Genomic DNA, 6,436 nt, shown 5'->3' with positions numbered 1-6,436 from the left:
TCAAAATTATCCCCTAGTCTGTCCATTTGTAGAAAAAGGTTTTTGTTTGTTTGTTTGTTTGTTTGTTCCTTAACTGTGTCTGGTATAGAATGGGGAAGAAATTCACAATGTTTACTGGAAGGCTGGTATGTCTAAGCATGCCAATACACTTACTTTTGTTACTTGTTCTATGTCCTTGAATAAATAGCAATGTCCATTTTCTCAGTAAGATTACTCCAAAAGTTTCTTGGCCAACTTGTGTCTAGAAATTTTCAAGAATATACATATTTCAATTTTTTTGTTCAATGCTTAAAATTAATCATATTTAAAAATAACTAAAATATTCCACTAGAAAGAGAATAATTCCCTATTAGGAGGGAGGGGATTCAAACAGAAGCTTAAGAAATCAAATGAGTTTACCGCAATTTAGATTCATTTGAAGGCAAATGTAGATGATTTTGAACACCCTCCTCCATCATTTCATCAACCTTTTTTTTAACTTTTCACTTATTACTCTATCACACTCTAAGCATTATATAATTGCTTATTTATTGTGTGTATCATCTGTCTCCCTACTAAAATATATGAAGGAATTTTGTCACTATTATATTCCCAGAGCCCAGAATAAAGTGTGTAATGACACATGGTAGACTCGATAAATATGTATTGAGTGAATAAATGAATGAGAAGTAAGACTGGAAATCATCTAACTCTGAAGCACTGCTTCTTTAACTTCATAGTTAGTGAGGCCAGGCACAGTGACTCACGCCTGTAATCCCAGCACTTTGGAAGGCCGAGGTAGGTGAATCACTTGAGGTCAGGAGTTTGAGACCAATCTGGCCAACATGGTGAAACCCCATCTTTACTAAAAAAATACAAAAAATTAGCCAGGTGTGGTGGCATGCGCCTGTAGTCCCAGCTACTCGGGAGGCTAAGGTGGGAGAATTGCTTGAACCCGGGAGGCGGAGGTTGCAGTGAGCCGAGATCATGCCATTGCATTCCAGCCTGGGTGACAGAGTGAGAATTCATCTCAAACAACAACAACAACAAAAATAGTGTGAAGGAGTTTGATGAACATATTAAACACTTTGAGAATGCACATGCTCTGATTATTATGACGAGATGTTTCCAGGAAAAAAATTTTTGGAAGAAAATCACTTTATTCTAATTAACTCACAAAGAATAAAATCATAATAGCTGGTAGAAGGAGGCCACACAAACATTTGCCCAGCCCCAAAGTACACCCCATCTTAATGAAATTCTACAAAGTAAGAACACATTCTTCCATTTCAGTTCTGGAGCAAGGAAGCTATGAATGACACAGAAGGGGTTTAACTGATGGTTTTACTCTTTATATCTCCACTATCAATTATATTTTTATACTAAACTTACTTGGTCATAACAGCCAATTTTCCATTTCTTTGGCCAATTTATTTGCAAGTCTGCACTGTTTCAGCACCTCATCGAAACTCTTACAGAGATTTATGTCACTCAGGTTCTGCGCATATCCCAAAAACGGCTTTAGTCTCATGTAAGTAAGCCTGCCCCTGTGCGGGCTGGGTTCCCTGAGGCTCCTGATAAGTGATGTTGGGCCTTGCAGGCTCAGCATTACTTCCTCCATGGAAGCCTCTAGTGTGTGTCCCACAGCAGAGCCCACAGCCACGCCAACTGCCAGGGTTGCCATCTGGGCATCGGACCTGCAGCCGGGGCGCAGCAGCAGGAGAGCCAACTGCAGAGAGGGTGCTGCTGCTGGCGGTAGAGCTGCTGCTGGCCTGTGTGCAGTTCTCATCTGAGGTGTCCAGCTGGTCAGAGGGGCCATATGGGAGGTGCGGCTTCGGCTTCCAAGTAGCATCCTCGGTGCGGGGTGGCTCAGCGTCTGGATGCGCAAAAATCTAAGAACCCAGGGGTTTCTGAGAAGAAGGAGAGCTGAAGACGAAAAGCCGAAAAAAAATTTAATGCCACATTTATCATTGGTGAAATCACAGATGTATTTGATTAGCCTTTCGTTTTGGCAATTTTAGGTACACCATTTACTAAAGAGTGTGAAAAACAAGAGACACTACCGCTTATGCTTGTACAGTGGTTGAAAGAGATAAACCAACAGACAAGAATCTAGAGTTTGGCCTAAACTATCGAATTGTTCAATATAAAGGAAGTCAACAAGTACCCCATAAGATGTGACAGAACTTGAAGGCAAATCTCTCCTCCCTGAAGGTTAATTTTAGGTAGAAAGCTTGTAGCTTGTTTAGATGAATATTGTGTATGAGTAAAATAACATTTCTCTTTTCAGTTGATTTAGAGTCATTTATCCTATTTTGTTAAGAGGTTCAGTTTGAATCAAATGAGAGTGAGCCCCTTGCTCTGGACTGAATGTTGTGTCCCCCTCCCCCATCACATCCACATGTTGAAACCCTAATCTCCAATGCAATGGTATTTGGAGGTGGAGTCTTTGGGAGTTAATTAGAATTAGGTTAGGTCATGGGATGGGGCCCTCATGATGGGATTAATGCCCTCATAAAAGTAGGAAGAGAGAAGAGATCCATTTCTCACCATGTGAGGACACAGGAAGAAGGCAGCCACTTGCGAACCAGGAGGAGGGCCCTCACCAGACACAGATCGTCCATCTCCTTAATCTCAGATTTCCCAGCTTCCAGAACTCTGAGAAATAAATGTGTGTGGTTTAAATCACCCAGTCTATGGAATTCTGCTATTGCAGTCTAAACTGACTAAGATACCTTGAGGATAAATCTGGCAGGAAAGAGAGATTTAGAAAATTTTTACACATTTTTAAATAGGTCTTTAATTTCATTGGCCACAAACCTATTCAGAAAACACATTCTATAATGGCTATCAATACTGTTCCTACAGATGAGCTACGAGCTTCTTATTCAATCTCTCAGAGCAAAAAGCAATACTGATAGACCTTCATTCTCAAAGAAAATAATATTGTCCCATTGGGGAATGTTTCTTAAGAGTACAAAAATATCTTAGCTATTACAATGGTTTATAGCCCTCCAAAGCTCAACCCTATCCAACAAAATCTTATTCCTTTTTTTGAGACTATAAGCAAATTTCATTGTTTATCATCATGTCATACAAAAATCTAGAAACAATAATAATGAATTTGTACAGAAATACCAAATGAATAGCAAATCAGAGCACAATAAAAATAACTTAAATTTGCTATTTTTTTCTTATGATACTAGGATGATAACAATTTCAAAGCACATGTGTCTACCTTCAGAATAGTTTTTGTTCACTGGCCAAAGCCTGCCATAAAGTTAAGGCTTTCAGTGCCTCTGTCTACTCTACTAGCTCTTGGCAAGACTTTTGAGGTCTTTAAGAAAAATAATGCACCCCTGGTGCTCTGGGCTCTGCTGAGCTCCACCAACTCATCCGCACAGGAGTTGTCCACTCCTTGGTATTTAATTTCTGTCCATAAAGAGACTTTAAATTAAATTAAATTTTGCTCTTTAGCAGAACAATAATGAAAAAAAAAAGGTTAAGAAACACTGGAATAGATGGTCTTCTATTCATTCTTTGTTAGGCATTATTTCAAGAATGTTTATTGAATATATACCCTACTTCAGGCACTGTGTGGAGATACTTCAGGCACATTGGCTGGAGATATAATGACAGATAAAAGATTGTTCCTATTCTGAGCAATTCATAATCTAGAGGGCATGAGAGAGAGGCGACCAAGCCACAGCTGAGAAGGTTTGGCACCACCAAAGGAGTCCTATAGAAACAAATGGAGAGGTAGACCCAGCCATGGTTGAGATGGGAATCAGGGCAGGCTTCCTGCAGGATGTGACTTCAGAACTGAGTCCTGAAGGACCGACCAGAGTTGGACAGACAAAGGTAGAATGTGCAGAGACCCTGAGAAAAAGATGCGAGGTGCGAAGAAGGAAGTGAAATGTTTTTAAATGACTGAGCTTACTGTGAGGGACAGATGTAAAAGGGGTGGGCCTGGAATCATATGTAAGAGCCAGATCATGAAGGGATTTCTAGGAAATTCTGAGAAGCTGATATTGTATCCTGAGTGTATCCCAGTCATGGAAGACTTTAAGCAGAAATTTAAAATATGTTAGTGGTATTTTAGAAAGTTTGCTTTGGCCACAGTGTGAAAAATAGCTTGAAAGAAAGACAATAAAGAGATTCTTATATTAACTCAGATGAAGCAATAGTGGCCTCAAATAAGATAATAGCAGTAGTGATATAGATAGTAGTAAGATTTGAGGGGTGTAGAGTTGATAGGAATGGACAGGCCTACATTGAGCAGGTAGGGTTAAGGAACAGGTAGGTGATTAGGATAACAACCATACTTCTAGCTTGACCAAATGGACAAAGAATACAGGAAAAAAGGTAGTTGGGAATTTGAGATAATTTTGGAACTCCCAAGTGGAGATTTATATATATATATTTATATATTATATATTATACATTATTTTAATATATTTATTTATTTATAAATTATACATATATAAATTATAAAAATTATATATAATTTATATAGTACAATTTCTCTATATAATATTATATATAATATTTATATATAGATTTTTATATATTTATATATACAGATTTTTATATAAGTTTGATATATGACCCTGAAGCAAAGGAGGAAAATCTGTATTAAAGTAGCAGATGTGTCACTGAAGCCACGAGAATGAGAGGAGTCATCCAAAGAGACTGCAGAATGAGAAGAGGAAATGGACGAGGACAGAGCCCTGAGAATGTGAACATCAGAAGACAAAGAGAGAAAGAACAGCACACAGGAGCACCTGAGAAGTAGCAGGAAGGGAGGGAGGAGGAAAATCAGACTGTGCAGTACCATGGGTATGGTGGAAAGGTAGAGCTTTTGAAAGAAGATGAAATAGTTGGTGGTGTGAACTGCCATATAAACCATGTAGGAAAGTGACTGAAAAGTGTCCATTCTAGTCAACAAGCAAGAACTCACTGATTAACAAGAAGTTATTGGTACCTGTTTCCAGAGTTGTGGAGGCAAAGGTGATATTGCAGTAGGTTGAGGAGTGAGTAGATGGTGAAAAAATTAAGTCATCAAATGTTGGCAAGTTTCTAGAAGCTTGGCTGTGAAAAGAAAGCAAGCGATCTATGAGAAACTAGGTGTAAATGTGTACGAGCAAGAGGGCATCTTTGTTTCTTTGTTTTATGGAAGAGACTTGAAAATTAAGTGCCAATGAAAAACAGCCAATAGGGAGAAATCGATAATACAGTTGGGAGAGAAAGTTGCCTGGGAAGGCTATAGATAAATCCAGCAAGATTTAACCTTCATTTGCTTATTCAAGATTCCTAAATCTTGAATAATGAAGATTGGGAAAGAGAGAAATGAATGCAAGAGCTTTCCTTTGGCTACATGAATCACATCACAGAGAAGAGTCTACAAGTACTCTGCCCTCAGATCTATCATCTGCAAATAGTGTTGTGTGTTAAACTTCGACCTCTCTTTTAGAAAGGGCAAGGACTCAATTGAGACATCTTACTAATTCACCTGATGTCGAATTCTATGAGAACTTCTAGTCTCATGTAAATAACCATAGATGTGGTTTCCCTGACTCCACATAAAGCAATTTAAACAGACGCAATCCTTGCCCTTCAGCAAATCACAATAAAAAACAGATGACATGGACACACACATCCATCACCACCACCACCACCACATAAGGACACAATATTATAGTAAGAGAACATGATGGTCTTAAATAAGCATCTATAGTAGGTACAAGTTTGGTATTTGTTATTTCTGGCTTATGGAATACATGAAAGTTTTTCTGGGAAATTGGGTGGGGTTAGGAAGAGCACTATTTGACCTTCACGTAAACAGGGGCTGCCTGGGAAAAAGACAAGAGGTAGAGCTTTGATTATTTTAAGTTCCCAGGATGAAACCTGTCTCGTATATCCCTCACCACTCAGACTTACAAGCCCTCAATAAACAACAGCAGTTAACTGATTATATAAAGTCCTAGACCTAAATGCTTAGTGATGGAAAAACTAGGCAAAGTTTGAGCAGATAAGGCTGGATGGAAGGCAGAATGTATACTGGAAATTAGGAGAGTTAAAGGGCCATGAAATGTTCTTGGACTGCCTATCGAAGGGTCTAGTGATGGAGGATTAAAGAGTAATTATGGTTATGGCCAGACAGCTCAGCAGAATACCGTAAAGGTGAGGGTTGGTGCCCAAACTAGACATTACCTTTTGGTTTCAGAGAGCAAGCTGGATGTAGAGAATATGAAAGAAATAGCAGAGAGTTTAGAAATAAATATAATATTGGCATAGCCAATATTTTAACATTTTTCTGATAGAAAAATTTTGTCATATAAAATTTTGACATAAAAATTATGTCATTCTAAGCTAGAATCCAAAAATTTCTAGCTTCTTAAGCTTTCAAATCAGAGCTGCAAAGAGACTTTACGTGAGAAATATATTTGAAAAGTAT

The 6,436-nt window shown here is 38.4% G+C and overlaps 1 pseudogene; it reads right to left on the bottom strand.

Annotated features, from left to right (window-relative positions):
- Nucleotides 1–1,375: 1,375 nt before the first annotated feature.
- LOC112624302 lies at nt 1,376–1,831 on the bottom strand (annotated as a pseudogene).
- Between the last annotated feature and the right edge of the window lie 4,605 nt (nt 1,832–6,436).

Source organism: Theropithecus gelada, chromosome 5, assembly GCF_003255815.1.
Source record: "Theropithecus gelada isolate Dixy chromosome 5, Tgel_1.0, whole genome shotgun sequence".
Lineage (NCBI taxonomy): Eukaryota > Metazoa > Chordata > Mammalia > Primates > Cercopithecidae > Theropithecus > Theropithecus gelada.
The sequence above is the reverse complement of the archived record's forward strand: the minus strand, read 5'-3'. Positions and strand labels throughout refer to the sequence as shown.